This window comes from Oncorhynchus tshawytscha, linkage group LG08 (assembly GCF_018296145.1).
Source record: "Oncorhynchus tshawytscha isolate Ot180627B linkage group LG08, Otsh_v2.0, whole genome shotgun sequence".
NCBI classification, from domain to species: domain Eukaryota; kingdom Metazoa; phylum Chordata; class Actinopteri; order Salmoniformes; family Salmonidae; genus Oncorhynchus; species Oncorhynchus tshawytscha.
In genome coordinates, this window is record NC_056436.1 from 74,620,589 (window position 1) to 74,638,244 (window position 17,656).

Consider the following 17,656-nt stretch of genomic DNA (forward strand, 5'->3'; position numbering starts at 1 on the left):
GTTTAGTCTTTGACATGCCCAGATGTGTCCTCTCCCTCCATGTGGAGACAGACATAGAAGCAACACACAGTAAATTAACACGTTGGGGGAATGTGTACAATAACCAAGTCAGCACGAATAACCAATAACCAACACATTCCACAACAGAACAAATATTATTTATTCACACAAATGATCTGAATAGAAACATCCGTGGATTTTTTGAAAGGATTAAAAACCATAAAGGCTACAGAGCTCTTACATCTTATTTATCAAAATTGCAGAAAACAACTATTTATCAAAAACATCTCCCAAAGATTCTGGTCTCCCCCCCCGTCTCCACCCCATTAGTGTTCTCTGTCCAGTAACATCCCACTGTTTATCCCAGGAACTTCCCAGTGTTTATCCCAGGAACTTCCCAGTGTTTATCCCAGGAGCATCCCAGTGTTTATCCCAGGAGCATCCCAGTGTTTATCCCAGGAACTTCCCAGTGTTTATCCCAGGAGCATCCCGATGTTTATCCCAGGAGCATCCCAGTGTTTATCCCAGGAACTTCCCAGTGTTTATCCCAGGAGCATCCCAGTGTTTATCCCAGGAGCATCCCAATGTTTATCCCAGGAGCATCCCAGTGTTTATCCCAGGAGCATCCCAATGTTTATCCCAGGAGCATCCCAATGTTTATCCCAGGAGCATCCCAGTGATATCCCAGTAATCTCCATTAGAGTTCTCTGTCCAGTAACATCCTCAGAGCCTGGTTCCTCTCTAGGTTTCTTCCTAGGTTCCTGCCTTTCTAGGGAGTTTTTCCTAGCCACCCTGCTTCTACATCTGCATTGCTTGCTGTTTGAGGTTTTAGGCTGGGTTTCTGTATAGCACTTTGTGACATCTGTAAAAAAAAAATAAATACTGGACAATCAAATGTAACATCTCATAAATACTGGTTCTCTGTCCAGTCAACCAAGTAACAAATGTTCTCTGTCCAAACATCTCTGTCCAGTAACAACCCCCAGTGTTCTCTGTCCAGTAACAACCCCAACCCCCAGTGTTCTCTGTCCAGTAACAACCCCCTGTCCAGTGTTGTTCTCTGTCCAGTAACAACCCCCAGTGTTCTCTGTCCAGTAACAACCCCCAGTGTTCTCTGTCCAGTAACAACCCCCAGTGTTCTCTGTCCAGTAACAACCCCCCGTGTTCTCTGTCCAGTAACAACCCCCCGTGTTCTCTGTCCAGTAACAACCCCCCGTGTTCTCTGTCCAGTAACATCCCAGGTCTGCACGGACAAGTGTCTTCAAAGACTCACAGAAATGTGTTCTCCTCAGAAGAGTGCTCTCTCTGTGTGTGAGACGTAATGTAAGTGGCAGGGTCTACAGACAATCACGAATTACAAAGGGACAACTAACAACGTCATGGACACAGACGTCTTGCGCCCAGACAAGCTAAACACTTTCTTTGCCTGCTTTGAGGATAACACAGTGCCACCGATGTGACCCGCTCCCAAGGACTGCTGGCATCCCTAGCTGTGCACTCAGAGCATGCGCAGACAAACTGGCTGGAGTGTTTACAGACATATTTAATTCTCCCAGTCCCGGTTTGCTGTCCCCACTTGCTTCAAGATGTTCACCATTGTTCCTGTACCCAAGAAAGCAAGGGGAACTGAACTATATGACTACCGCCCTGTAGTACTCACTTCTGTAATCATGAAGTGCTTTGAGAGGCTAGTCAAGGATCATATCACCTCCATCCTACCTGATACCCTAGACCCACTCCAATTTGCTTACCGCACCAATAGATCCACAGATGACACAATCGCCATTGCACTGCACACTACCCTATCCCATTTGGACAAGAGGAATACCTACCTATAGCTCAGCCTTCAACACCATACTAACCTCCAAGCTCATCATTAAGCTCGGGGCCCTGGGTCTGATTCCCGCCCTGTGCAACTGGGTCCTGGACTTCCTGACGGGCCGCTCCCAGGCGGTGAAGGTAGTAAAGAACACCTCCACTTTGCTGATCCTCAACACAGGGGTCCCACAATAGTGTGTGCTCAGCCCCCTCCTGCACTCCCTGTTCACCCATGACTGCATGGCCACACATGCCTCCAACTCAATCATCAAGTTGGCAGACGACAGTAGCTCTGATTACCAACAACTTTGAGACATGAAATGGTCCACCCACACAGTGTGGTGAAGGCACAACATTGCCTCTTCAACCTCAGGAGGCTGAATAAATTCGTATTGCCCCATAAAACCCTCACAAACTGGTACGGCAACTGCACCGCCTGCAACCTCAGGACTCTCCAGAGGGTGGTGCGGTCTGCCCAACGCATCACCGGGGACACATTGCCTGCCCTCCAGGACATCTAAAGCATCCGATGTCACAGGAAGGCCAAAAAGATCATCAAGGACATCAACAACCCAAACCATGGCCTGTTCACTCCGCGAGCATCCAGAAGGCGAGGTCAGTAAAAGGTGCATCAACGTTGGGACCAGGAGACTGAAAAACAGCTTCTATCTCAAGGCCATCAGACTGTTAAACTAGCCGGCTCCCACCCGGTTACTCAACCCTGCACCTTAGAGGATGCTGCCCTATATACATAGTCAGAGAATCACTGGCCACTTTAATAATGGAACACCAATCACTTTATTAAATGTTTACATACTGCTTTACTCATTTCATATGGATACTGTATTCTATTATACTGTATTTTAGTCAATGCCACTCCGACATTGCTCGTCCTAATATACACTGCTCAAAAAAATAAAAAGGGAACACTTAAACAACACAATGTAACTCCAAGTCAATCACACTTCTGTGAAATCGAACTGTCCACTTAGGAAGCAACACTGATTGACAATAAATGTCACATGCAGTTGTGCAAATGGAATAGACAACAGGTGGAAATTATAGGCAATCAGCAAGACAGCCCCCAATAAAGGAGTGGTTCTGTAGGTGGTGACCACAGACCACTTCTCAGTTCCTATGCTTCCTGGCTGATGTTTTAGTCACTTTTGAATGCTGCCGGTGCTTTCACTCTAGTGGTAGCATGAGACGGAGTCTACAACCCACACAAGTGGCTCAGGTAGTGCAGCTCATCCAGGATGGCACATCAATGCGAGCTGTGGCAAGAAGGTTTGCTGTGTCTGTCAGCGTAGTGTCCAGAGCATGGAGGCGCTACCAGAAGACAGGCCAGTACATCAGGAGACGTGGAGGCGGCCAACAACCCAGCAGCAGGACTGCTACCTCCGCCTTTGTGCAAGGAGGAGCACTGCCAAAGCCCTGCAAAATGACCTCCAGCAGGCCGCAAATGTGCATGGGTCTGCTCAAACGGTCAGAAACAGGCTCCATGAGGGTGGTATGAGGGCCCGACGTCCACAGGTGGGGCTTGTGCTTACAGCGCAACACCGTGCAGGACATTTGGCATTTGCCAGAGAACACCAAGATTGGTAAATTCGCCACTGGCGCCCTGTGCTCTTCACAGATGAAAGCAGGTTCACACTGAGCACACGTGACAGAGTCTGGAGACGCCGTGGAGAACGTTCTGCTGCCTGCAACATCCTCCATCATCACCGGTTTGGCGGTGGGTCAGTCATGGTGTGGGGTGGCATTTCTTTGGTGGGCCGCACAGCCCTCCATGTGCTCGCCAGAGGTAGCCTGACTGCCATTAGGTTCCCGAGATGAGATCCTCAGACCCCTTGTGAGACCATATGCTGGTGCGGTTGGTACTGGGTTCCTCCTAATTCAAGACAATGCTAGACCTCATGTGGCTGGAGTGTCAGCAGTTCCTGCAAGAGGAAGGCCTTGATGCTATGGACTGGCCCACCCGTTCCCCAGACCTGAATCCAATTGAGCACATCCGGGACATCATGTCTCGTTCCATCCACCAACGCCACATTCCACCACAGACTGTCCAGGAGTTGGCGGATGCTTTAGTCCAGGTCTGGGAGGAGATCCCTCAGGAGACCATCCGCCACCTCATCAGGAGCATGCCCGGGCGTTGTACGGAGGTCATACAGGCACGTGGAGGCCACACACTACTGAGCCTCTTTTTGACTTGTTTTAAGGACATTACATTAAAGTTGGATCAGCCTGTAGTGTGGTTTTCCACTTTAATTTTGAGTGTGACTCCAAATCCAGACCTCCATGGGTTGATAAATTTGAATTCCATTGATATTTTTTGTGTGATTTTGTTGTCAGCACATTCAACTATGTAAAGAAAAGAATATTTCATTCATTCAGATCTAGGATGTGTTATTTTAGTGTTCCCTTTATTTTTTTGAACAGTATATATATATATACACATATATTTATTTTTCTTAATTGCATTATTTTACTTTTAGATCTGTGAATGTATCAGGAATCGAAGTAACAATGATTATTACAGCAACAGAGTCAGAGGAACAGGACGGAAGGCAGGCTCAGACCAGGCAGAGTGGTCAGGCAGGTGGGTACTAGGTCAGGACAGGCAAGGATCTAAAAACCAGGAGAACGAGAGAAAAGAGAGACTGGGGAAAAGCAGGAGCTGACACAAAAACGCTGGTTAGCTTGACAAACAAGATGAACAGGGGATAATGGGGAAGATGGGCAACACCTGGAGGGGGCTGGAGACAATCACAAATACAGGTGAAACAGATCAGGGTGTGACAGAATTGTTAGAGACTGTTGGAGCTAGGAAGACAAGAATTTCACTACACCCGCAATAACATCTACTAAATATGTGTATGTGACCAAAACAATTTGATTTGAGTGTGTGTGTGTGTGTGTGTGTGTGTGTCTCATCATATTGGCTCACTGTGTTTTGTCATGTCACTGTGAACTAGAGGTCGACCGATTAATCATTATGGGCGATTAATCAGGGCCAATTTCAAGTTTATAACAATCGGTAAGCTGCATTTTTGGATGCCGATTACATTGCAATCCACGAAGAGACCACGTGGCAGGCTGACCACCTGTTACGCAAATGCAGCAAGCTAGTTAGTATTAAACTGATCTTATAAAAAGCAATAAATCTTAACAATCACTAGTTAACCACACACGGTTGATGATATTACTAGTTTAACTAGCTTGTCCTGCGTTGCATATAATCAATGTTAATTTATCATCAAATCACAGCCTACATCAACTTCCCCAAAACGTGTGATGATTTAACAAAAACACATTCGCGAAAAAAAGCACAATCGTTGCACGAATGCACCTAACCATAAACATCAATGCCTTTCTTAAAATCAATACACAAGTATATATTTTTAAACCTGCATATTTAGTTAAAGTAAATTCATGTTAGCATGCAATATTAACCACAGAAATTGTGTCACTTCTCTTGCGTTCAGTGCAAACAAAGTCAGGATATATGCCTGGCTCATTACGAACTGTGTGAAGACCATTTCTTCCTAACAATGACCGTAATTAATTTGCCAGAATTGTACATAATTATGACATAACATTGAATGTTGTGCAACGTAACAGCAATATTTAGACTTGGGGTTACCACCAGTTCGATAAAATACGGAAAGGTTCCGTATTTCACTGAAAGAATTAAAGGTTTTGTTTTCAAAATGATAGTTTCCGTATTTGACCATAGTAATGACCTAAGGTTTGTATTTCTGTGCATTTATTATATTAAGTCTATGATTTTATGTTTGATAGAGCAGTCTGACTGAGCAGTGGTAGGCAGTATTAGGCTGTAAGCAATCATTCAAACAGCACTTTCCTGTGTTTGCAGCTCTTTGCAATGCTTGAAGCACAGTGCTGTTTATTACGTCAAGCCTATCAACTCCTGAGATTAGGCTGGCAATACTATAGTGCCTATAAGAAAATCCAATAGTCAAAGGTATATGAAATATAAATGGTAGATAGAGAAATAGTCCTATAATAACTACAACCTAAAACTTCTTAACTGGGAATATTGAAAACTCATGTTAAAAGGAACCACCAGCTTTCATATGTTCTCATGTTCTGAGCAAGGAATTTAAACATTAGCTTTTTTTACATGGCACATATTGCACTTTTACTTTCTTCTCCAACACTGTGTTTTTGCATTATTTAAACCAAATTGAACATGTTTCATTATTTATTTGAAACTAAATTGATGTTATAAGTTAAAATAAAAGTGTTCATTCAGTATTGCTGTAATTGTTATTATTACAAATAAATATATATTTTTTATTTATAATAATATATACATACACACAATTGAAGTCAGAAGTTTACATACACCAAATACATTTAAACTCAGTTTTCCACAATTCCGGACATTTAATCCTATTAAAAATTCCCTGTCTTAGGTCAGTTAGGATCACCACTTTATTTTAAGAATGTGAAATGTCAGAATAATAGTAGAGAGAATGAGATATTTCAGCTTTTGTTTCTTTCATCACATTCCCAAGTGGGTCAGAAGCGTACATGCACTCAATTAGTATTTGGTGGCATTGCCATTAAATTGTTTAACTTGGGTCAAACATTTCGGGTAGCCTTCCAAAAACTTCCCACAATAAGTTGAGGAATGGGTCAAAATTCGCCCCTGACAGAGCTGGAGTAACAGTCAGGTTTGTAGGCCTTCTTGCTCGCTTTTTTAGTTCTGCCCACAAATTGAGGTCAGGGCTTTGTGATGGTTACTTCAATACCTCGACTTTGTTGTACTTAAGCAATTTTGCCACAACTTTGGAAGTATGCTTGGGGCCATTGTCCATTTGGAAGACACATTTGCGACCAAGCTTTAACTTCCTGACTGATGTCTTGAGATGTTGCTTCAATATATCCACATGTCACGCCTTGGTCTTAGTATTTTGTGTTTTCTTTAATTATTTGTTCAGGCCAGGGTGTGACATGGGTTTATTGTGTTGTTGTATTGGGGTTTTTGTAGGCATTGAGATTGTGGCTGATTAGGGGTGTGTCTAGCATAGGCTTGGCTGCCTGAGGCGGTTCTCAATCAGAGTCAGGTGATTCTCGTTGTCTCTGATTGGGAACCATATTTAGGTAGCCTGGGTTTTACTGTGTATTTTGTGGGTGATTGTTCCTGTCTCTGTAGTGTTCACCAGATTTCTCTCTCATGATGCCAACTACTTTGTGAAGTGCACCAGTCCATTCTGCAGCAAAGCACCGCCATAACATGGTGCTGCCACCTCCGTGCTTCACGGTTGGGATGGTGTTTTTCGGCTTGCAAGCATCACCCTTTTTCCTCCAAACATAATGATTGTTTCATCAGACCAGAGGACATTTCTCCAAGAAGTACGATCTTTGTGTTTATGTGCAAACTGTAGTCTGGCTTTTGTTATGGCTGTTTTGGAGCAGTGGCTTCTTCCTTGCTGAGCGGCTTTTCAGGTTATTTCGATATAGGACTCGTTTTACTGTGGATATACATACTTTTGTACCCGTTTCCTCCTGAGTTTGAAAGTAGGACTTGAAAAACATCCACAGTTACACCTCCAATTGACTCAAATGATGTCAATTAGCCTAATAGAAGCTTCTAAAGCCGTGACTTCAATTTCTGGAATTGTCCAAGCTGTTTAAAGCCACAGTCAACTTAGTGTTTGTAAACTTCTGACCCACTGGAATTGTGATAGTGAATTACAAGTGAATAAACAATTGTAAACAATTGTTGGAAAAATGACGTGTCATGCACAAAGTAGATGTACTAACAGAGTTGCATTACCATGAAAGCATTAAGTGAAAATTAAACGTTACATTTGGTGGAGAATAATAGTCCAGAGCCATCATCGTGAAGATGCAGAAGTTTAATTTAACCCAGTAGTTCATGTTGAACCCCTTTGATGTTCCTATCAATATACTATTCTTGCACTGTCCACGTTCTCCAATCTTATTTCCAGTAAGTTTGTTTTATGAAAGTTTAGTACAAACTGATGAGAACGTACAGTATCTGCTGGCTACAGCATCGTAGACTAGGATTGTGCCTGAAATGGTACCCTATTTCCTACATCAGGAGTGGGCAATATCTCAAGGCTCAAGGGCCACATTGAAATCTCGAAGTTCGACAAAAGGGCCACACAGATTCGTTTTTGGACTGATTTGTTTGCTAGAATCAATGACCCTTTGGGGCCTGGTGAAAAGTAGTGCATTATTTAGGGAACAGGATACCATTTGGGACACACCTGGGCCTCAGATACTTCACCACAGCAAGGATCTCAGATAAATCAGTGTCCGACGTCAATACAACCTTTAGAGTGCTTATATTTCTAGAGCCCTAGCTAACATCACACCACAGAGCCCAGTGTTTCTCTGTAGACACTCTTACTCAGTTTACTTTCCTCTAGTTGTTAGGCATCTAAAAGTCAAGTCACTCACCTACCCACACACACTTCCTGTATTTCAGCCAATCAGAATCACTGTCTAAGAGGACGTTGGGGTGAGAGAGTTGGAGGTAGTGGTGGTGAAGTTACAGCAGTCTAAAGTAATAGTGGACCTCTCTCACTCTCAATTCAAGGGGCTTTATTGGCATGGGAAACATGTTTTATCTATTTCACTTGCTTTGGAAATGTAAACACAAAAGTGAAATGAACCGTAACCACTCCACTCATGTTAAGGTTCTTCCGATGAAGGAGAGGAGGACCAAACTGGAGCGTGGTTATTTCGATACATCTTAAATAAAGATAATAACTAACAATACAAACACTAAACGTAACATGAAAAACCAAAACAGCCATATCTGGTGCAAACAAACACAGAGACAGGAACAATCACCCACGAAACACTCAAAGAATATGGCTGCCTAAATATGGTTCCCAATCAGACAACGATAAACACCTGCCTCTGATTGAGAACCACTCCAGGCAACCATAGACTTACCTAGACAACTCTCCTATACCACAATCCCATAACCTACAAAAACCCCAAGACAAAACACACCACATAAATAACCCATGTCACACTCTGGCCTGACCAAAATAATAAAGAAAACACAAAATACTAAGACCAGGGCGTGACAACTCACAAAAGTTCTAAAGAAATAGAGACATTTCAAATGTCATTATGGCTATATAGAATGTTGTAACGATGTGCAAATAGTTCAAGTACAAAAGGGAATAAAAATAAAACAGAAATATGGGTTGTATTTACAAGGGTGTTCATTCTTCATTGGTTGCCCTTTTCTTGTGGCAACAGGTCTCAAATGTTGCTGCTGTGATGGTACACTGGTATTCAACCCAAGAGATATGGGAGTTTATCAAAATTGTGTTTGTTTTGGAATTCTTTGTGGATCTGTGTAATCTGAGGGAAATATGTGTTTCTAATACATTGGGCAGGAGGTTAGGAAGTGCAGCTCAGTTTCTACCTCAAGAGCCAGGTCTGCCTACTGCAGCCTTTCTCAATAGCAAGGCTATGCTCACTGAGTCTGTACATAGTCAAATCTTTCCTTAAGTTTGGTTCAGTCACAGTGGTCAGGTATTCTGCCACTGCGTACTCTCGGTTTAGGGCCAAATAGCATTCTAGTTTGCTCTGTTTTTTTGTTAATTATTTCCATTGTGTCAAGGAATTATCTTTTGTTTTCTCATTATTTGGTTGCGTCGAATTGTGTTGCTGTCCTGGGGTTCTGTTTGTGTTTGTGAACAGAGCCCCAGGACCAGCTTGCTTAGGGAACTCTTCTCCAGGTTCATCTCTCTGTAGGTGATGGCTTTGTTGTGGAAGGTTTGGTAATTGCTTATTTTTAGGTGGTTGTAGAATTTAATGGCTCTTTTCTGGATTTTGATCATTATCAGGTATTGGCCAAATTCTAAACTGCATGCATTATTTTGTGTTTTACGTTGTACACAGAGGATATTTTTGCTGAATTCTGCATGGAGTCTCAATTTGGTGTTTGTCCCATTTTGTGAAGTCTTGGTTGGTGAGCGGACCCCAGAACTCACAACCATAAAGGGCAATGGGTTCTATAACTGACTCAAGTATTTTTTTAGCCAGATCCTAATTGGTATGTCGAATTTAATGTTCCGGTTGATGGCATAGAATGCGCTTCTTGCCTGGTCTCTCAGATCGTTCACAGCTTTGTGGTAGTTACCTGTGGAGCTGATGTTTAGGCCGAGGTATGTCTAGTTTTTTGTTTGCTCTAGGGCAATGGTGTCTAGACGGAATTTGAAGTTGAGGTCCTGGCAACTGGGCCTTTTTTGGAACACCATTATTTTGGTCTTACTGAGATTCACTGTCAGGGCCCAGGTCTGGCAGAATATCTAGGTGCTGCTGTAGACCCTCCTTGGTTGGTGACAGAAGCACCAGATCATCAGCAAACAGTAGACATTTGACTTCAAATTCTAGTAGGGTGAGGCCGGATGCTGCAGACTTTTCTAGTGTCTGCGCCAATTCGTTGATATACAGTATACAGTGGGACAAAAAAGTATTGTCAGCCACCAATTGTGCAAGTTCTCCCACTTATGATGAAAATTACAGGCCTCATCTTAGGTACACTTCAACTATGACAGACAAAATGAGAAATAATATCCAGAAAATCACATTGTAGGATTTTTAAATGAATTTATTTGCAAATTATGGTGGAAAATAAGTATTTGGTCACCTACAAACAAGCAAGAATTCTGTCTATAAACAGACCTGTAACTTATTCTTTAAGAGGCTCCCCTGTCCTCCACTCGTTACCTGTATTAATGGCAACGGTTTGAACTTGTCATCAGTATAAAAGACACCTGTCCACAACCTCAAACAGTCACACTCCAAACTCCACTATGGCCAACACCAAAGAGCTGTCAAAGGACACCAGGAACAAAATTGTAGACCTGCACCAGGCTGGGAAGACTGAATCTGCAATAGGTAAGCAGCTTGGTATTAAGAAATCAACTGTGGGAGCAATTATTAGGAAATGGAAGACATACAAGACCACTGATAATCTCCCTCGATCTGGGGCTCCATGCAAGATCTCACCACGTGGGGTCAAAATGATCACAAGAACAGTGAGCAAAAATCCCAGAACCACACGGGGGGACTTAGTGAATAACCTGCAGAGAGCTGAGACCAAAGTAACAAAGCCTACCATCAGTAACACATTACGCTGCCAGGGACTCAAATCCTGCAGTGCCAGACGTGTCCCCCTGCTTAAGCCAGTACATGTCCAGGCCTGTCTGAAGTTTGCTAGAGAAGAAGATTGGGAGAATGTCATATGGTCAGATGAAACCAAAATATAACTTTTTGGTAAAAACTCAAGGCATCGTGTTTGGAGGACAAAGAATGCTGAGTTGCATCCAAAGAACACCATACCTACTGTGAAGCATGGGGGTGAAAACATCATGCTTTGGGGCTGTTTTTCAGCAAAGGGACCAGGACGACTGATCCATGTAAAGGAAAGAATGGGGCCATGTATCGTGAGATTGAGTGAAAACCTCCTTCCATCAGCAAGGGCATTAAAGATGAAACGTGGCTGGGTCTTTCAGCGTGACAATGATCCCAAACACACCACCCGGGCAACAAAGGAGCATTTCAAGGTCCTGGAGTGGCCTAGCCAGTCTCCAGATCTCAACCCCATAGAAAATCTTTGGAGTTGAAAGTCCGTAAGAAGCATTTCAGCAACAGCCCCAAAACATCACTGCTCTAGAGGAGATCTGCATGGAGGAATGGGCCAAAATACCAGCAACAGTGTGTGAAAACCTTTTCAACTGTTTTCTGTAAGTCTTCACCTCTGTCATTGCCAACAAAGGGTATACAGTGCCTTGCGAAAGTATTCGGCCCCCTTGAACTTTACGACCTTTTGCCACATTTCAGGCTACAAACAAAGATATAAAACTGTATTTTTTTGTGAAGAATCAACAAGTGGGACACAATCATGAAGTGGAACAACATTTATTGGATATTTCAAACTTTAACAAATCAAAAACTGAAAAATTTGGCATGCAAAATTATTCAGCCCCTTTACTTTCAGTGCAGCAAACTCTCTCCAGAAGTTCAGTGAGGATCTCTGAATGATCCAATGTTGACCTAAATGACTAATGATGATAAATACAATCCACCTGTGTGTAATCAAGTCTCCCTATAAATGCACCTGCACTGTGATAGTCTCAGAGGTCCGTTAAAAGCGCAGAGAGCATCATGAAGAACAAGGAACACGCCAGGCAGGTCCGAGATACTGTTGTGAAGAAGTTTAAAGCCAGATTTGGATACAAAAAGATTTCCCAAGCTTTAAACATCCCAAGGAGCACTGTGCAAGCGATAATATTGAAATGGAAGGAGTATCAGACAGCTGCAAATCTACCAAGACCTGGCCGTCCCTCTAAACTTTCAGCTCATACAAGGAGAAGACTGATCAGAGATGCAGCCAAGAGGCCCATGATCACTCTGGATGAACTGCAGAGATCTACAGCGGAGGTGGGAGACTCTGTCCATAGGATAACAATCAGTCGTATATTGCACAAATCTGGCCTTTATGGAAGAGTGGCAAGAAGAAAGCCATTTCTTAAAGATATCCATAAAAAGTGTTGTTTAAAGTTTGCCACAAGCCACCTGGGAGACACACCAAACATGTGGAAGAAGGTGCTCTGGTCAGATGAAACCAAAATTTAACTTTTTGGCAACAATGCAAAACGTTATGTTTGGCGTAAAAGCAACACAGCACATCACCCTGAACACACCATCCCCACTGTCAAACATGGTGGTGGCAGCATCATGGTTTGGGCCTGCTTTTCTTCAGAAGGGACAGGGAAGATGGTTAAAATTGATGGGAAGATGGATGGAGCCAAATACAGGACCATTCTGGAAGAAAACCTGATGGAGTCTGCAAAAGACCTGAGACTGGGACGGAGATTTGTCTTCCAACAAGACAATGATCCAAAACATAAAGCAAAATCTACAATGGAATGGTTCAAAAATAAACATATCCAGGTGTTAGAATGGCCAAGTCAAAGTCCAGACCTGAGTCCAATCGAGAATCTGTGGAAAGAACTGAAAACTGCTGTTCAAATGCTCTCCATCCAACCTCACTGAGCTCGAGCTGTTTTGCAAGGAGGAATGGGAAAAAATGTCAGTCTCTCGATGTGCAAAACTGATAGAGACATACCCCAAGCGACTTACAGCTGTAATCGCAGCAAAAGGTGGCGCTACAAAGTATTAACTTAAGGGGCTGAAGAATTTTGCACGTCCAATTTTTCCATTTTTGATTTGTTAAAAAGGTTTGAAATATCCAATAAATGTCGTTCCACTTCATGATTGTGTCCCACTTGTTGTTGATTCTTCACAAAAAAAATACAGTTTTATATCTTTATGTTTGAAGCCTGAAATGTGGAAAAGGGTCGCAAAGTTCAAGGGGGCCGAATACTTTCGCAAGGCACTGTATAACAAATAATTTAGATACATTTTTGTTATTGACCAAATACTTATTTTCCACCATAATTTGCAAATAAATTCATTAAAAATCCTACATTGATTTCCAGGATTTTTTTCTCATTTTGTCTGTCGTAGTTGAAGTGTATATATGATGAAAATTACAGGCCTCTCATCTTTTTAAGTGGGAGAACTTGCACAATTGGTGGCTGACAAAATACTTTTGCCCCACTGTATGTTGAAGAGGGTGGGGCTTAAGCTGCATCCCTGTCTCACCCCACGGCCCTGTGAGAAGAAATGTGTTTTTTGCCAATTTTAACTGCACACTTGCTGTTTGTGTACATGGATTTTATAATGTATATTTTTCACCCAACACCACTTTCCATCAATTTGTATAGCAGACCCTCATGCCAAATTTAGGCGAAGGCTTTTTTGAAAACAACAAAGCATGATTAGACTTAGCCTTGGTTTTGGTTTGTTTGTCAAGTAGGGTGTGTAGGGTGAATATATTAGTCAGCAATATGTGGTCTGTCGCACTATAATTTGGTAAAAAGCCAATTTGACACTTGCTCAGTACATAATTTTCACTGAAGAAATGTACGAGTCTACTGTTAATGATAATGCAGAGGATTTTCCCAAGGTTGCATATCCCACGATAGTTATTGGGGTCAAATTTGTCTCGACTTCTGTGGATTGGGGTGATCAGTCTTTGGTTCCAAATATTGAAGATGCCAGTGCCAAGGATGAAGAGTTTAAGTATAGCCAATTGGAATTTGTTGTCTGTATATTTGATAATTTCATTGAGGATACCATCAACACCGCAGGCCTTTTTGGGTTGGAGGTTTTTATTTTGTCCTGTAGTTCATTAAATGTAATTGGAGAATCCAGTGGGTTCTGGTAGTCTTTAACAGTTGATTAAGATTTTTATTTGGTCATGTATATGTTTGTGTTTGTTCTTTGTTATAGGGCCAAAAATATTTGACAAGTAGTTTACCCATACATCTCCGTTTTGGATCGATAATTCTTTGTGTTTGTTTAGTGTCTTCCAATTTTACCAGAAGTGGAATATCTATCATTGTAATGTATTTTTCTTCTTGGCTTTAAATAAAATATAGTTTCAGACTAAACATTACTCACTCAGTTCCAGGTTGGATGGTGTTCTCAGGTTTCTGTAGTTTTCAAGAACATTTGCTGTATTATTATTATTAGAAGAAGAAGAAGAAGAAGAAGAATCTTTGGTAGTTGTAAGCCTTCCAGGTGATTCCGTAATTCCGTCCAAAATCAGGTTGTAGGTTGAGTGAAGGTTGTTGTAGAGGGTAGCATCCTGCATTTGTCCCTGACAAAAATACGAGATTAAATCAGTTTTTTAAGAACATGCTGAAAAATGCAGGAGCACCCCTTGCACTACCTTTGAGCAGGGCCCATAGGGACGTACCCTCTGTCCCCATACAGGATGTGTAGCTAGTAAACCCAAAATATCTCCAAGTCTATGTAGATGCTGCTTGCATGTCTTCTGCATAGAAACATATTGTTACTCCTTCTTTACAATAACATATGACACTGGAATGTATTATAGAAAGTATATGCAGATGGAGCTCTAGGGAACATGTGCTGTGATGCTTTAGACGGCATATGAGGCTTTGCCTGCATCCCAAATGGCACCCTATTCCCTTATAAAGCAACACGTTTGACCAGGACCCAGGGTCAAATCTAGTGCACTAATAGGGAGGCATTCTCTATCTCTGGCTCTGTCCCCTTTGTGTGTATGGCCCTGGCTCTGCTCCTAGGCAGCACTGATCCATCCAGACAGCCTGGGGCACACAGAAGTGCCCCCAGATGGGAGGTCCTAGGCTGGACACAGAGACAAGCATAGCCTGCCTCTCTGATGGAAGAACCAGGACAGGGAATTCATCACCATGGTGAGGTCAGCATAATGAGTTCACATCCACTTTATGTTCTCTCTACTGTAGCTAATATACGACCATGTTGTAGTGTTCTACAGTAAAACCAGGCAGCCAGGTCACACCAGATCCATAGCAGTATTAGATGTTTGTCCAGGTCCACACGACGTCGGGCATTGCCTTCAATATTGTCCACTAGGAGCAACTATTACCATCTAGTAGGCTTGTGGATGGGGATAGTTGAAGGGTTTAAACCACGCGCTACGGCTCTGAGGATCACGGATTCAATCCCAGTGCTAGGCATTCAGGTTTTTTTTCTGTTTTAAATCCCAAACTTTAACCTTGAGCCTACATTTAATCTCCATTTCTATTATTATTTATCAGTGTTTGGGTTTATGGAGGTGACGGCAAGCCTCTCAGTGGATCTCAAATAGCACTCTAGTACATTCGTAGTGCATTACTTTTGACCAGGGTCCAATTCCTTTCACTGCCCTCTTAAAGGACCTGTATAACGACATTGGATCTCCAACTGTTCCCAGGTAGACTTAGCTGGCAGGCAGTGCCAGAGGAGAACAGTCTCTCCATATTTACAACACTTGCATAGGATTCAGAGATTCACAACATAATCCACCTACCTTTTACCAGAGCTCCTTATCCTTAAATAAACCTACCTGGATACTCACGCATAAGAAAGCACACACACCTTACTGCGCAAAGTGTCTCTGGTAATAGTCATGCATTTAATATAAAAGAAACCTCTCCAGTCTGTGTTGTGTGACTCACAGCTCTCCATTTGAAACCTGCATACTGTGGGTCACGATACAGGATATGGTCCGCTGCAGAATCACTTCACAAAGGAGCTTGGTCAGTGTCCAAAATGACACCCTATTTCCTATGTAGTGTACTACTTTTGACCAAGACCATAGGGAATTGTATGGAATAGGGTGTCATTTGGGATGCACACTAGCTCTCTTTCTATAGTCAGGCGTTGGTCTCTTTCCTTTCAGCTCCTCACGTCACCACTGCCGTCCTTAGATGTGTATGAAGAGAGTTAGGCTAAAGGTTGGATTGTCTAACTGAAGTCTAGGGGCCCATAGCCAGAAAACGTCTCAGAGTAGAAAATAGATTGTGACTGGTGAGAATAGAAACATTTACTCTTATGGGTAAAAATAAAAGTTATGCAGCCGCTTTAGTCATGAGTCCCACCTAAAAATCGACAGATACTGTATTTAGGAGACTTCATGCGCTGTCTTGACCAGCAGGTGCCTTGATAATAGAAAACAAATGCAGTGAGTCATTAGCTCCTGCACCACATGTTATTTCTGTGGTGTTTTTAAAGGAATGTTTGATTATTTCTATATGATAAAGCCATAAATAATCTAGACCTACATGCGCTTTAGACAATGATATCACATACGGTGTATTTCACATGATATGCCTAAGTACTTACAGGCTAATAAATGTCTCTTTTAATTACTTAATTAGCCTACCTACACATTTTTGGGGGGGCGTGCCTATAATTTCAGCAATTGAAGGCATCTAGGGCTGATGTCAACTTTGGTTGTGTCAGACAAAAATTATAGACCTCTCAAACATTGTACAAATGTTATAAATAGGCTTAGGGCTAGGCGTCCCGTCAGTGGGACACCTGTCGATAATATCCGGTTAAATTGGAGGGCACCCAATTCAAATAAATAATTGTAATAAACATAAGTATCTTATATCGGTTAAAATTTTAATTCTTGTTAATCTAACTGCATTGTCCGATTTACAATAGGCTTTATAGCGAAAGCATACCATGCCCCACATCAACACTTTTTTCAACCAGCACAGGCTTCATAAAAATCACAAATAGCAATTAAATAATCACTTTTTGAAAATCTTCCTCTGTTTGCAATCTCAAGGGTCCCTACATGCATGGTCGTTTTGTTAGATAAAATCCTTCGACAGGGTAGCCTAGTGGTTAGAGCATTGGACAACCGGAAGGTTGCAAGTTCAAACCCCTGAGCTGACAAGGTACACATCTGTTGTTCTGCCCCTGAACAGGCAGTTAACCCACTGTTCATAGGCAGTCATTGAAAATAAGAATTTGTTCTTAACTGACTTGCCTAGTTAAATAAAAGGTCTGTTTTTAGTCTGTGGACAAGGGTTATATACACTGCTCAAAAAAATAAAGGGAACACTAAAATAACACATCCTAAATCTGAATTAATGAAATATTCTTAAATACATCCAGCTATGTAAAGAAAGTGCTGACAACAAAATCACACAAAAATCAATGGAAATCAAATTGATCAACCCATGGGGGTCTGGATTTGGAGTCACACTCAAAATTAAAGTGGAAAACCAGACTAGAGACTACAGGCTGATCCAACTGTGATGTAATGTCCTTAAAACAAGTCAAAATTAGGCTCAGTAGTGTGTGTGGCATCCACGTGCCTGTATGATCTCCCTACAACGCCTGGGCATGCTCCTGATGAGGTGGCGGATGGTCTCCTGAGGGATCTCCCAGACCTGGA

At 42.2% G+C, this 17,656-nt stretch overlaps 1 long non-coding RNA gene across 1 annotated transcript; it reads right to left on the reverse strand.

Moving 5' to 3' along the window:
- Positions 1–838: 838 nt before the first annotated feature.
- On the reverse strand, positions 839–14,489 carry LOC112257070. The gene is made up of 3 exons (XR_002954499.1): positions 14,374–14,489; positions 1,274–1,305; positions 839–862 (listed from the first exon to the last, which is right to left on the reverse strand). It is a non-coding gene; the product is annotated as an uncharacterized LOC112257070 (long non-coding RNA).
- Positions 14,490–17,656: the final 3,167 nt, after the last annotated feature.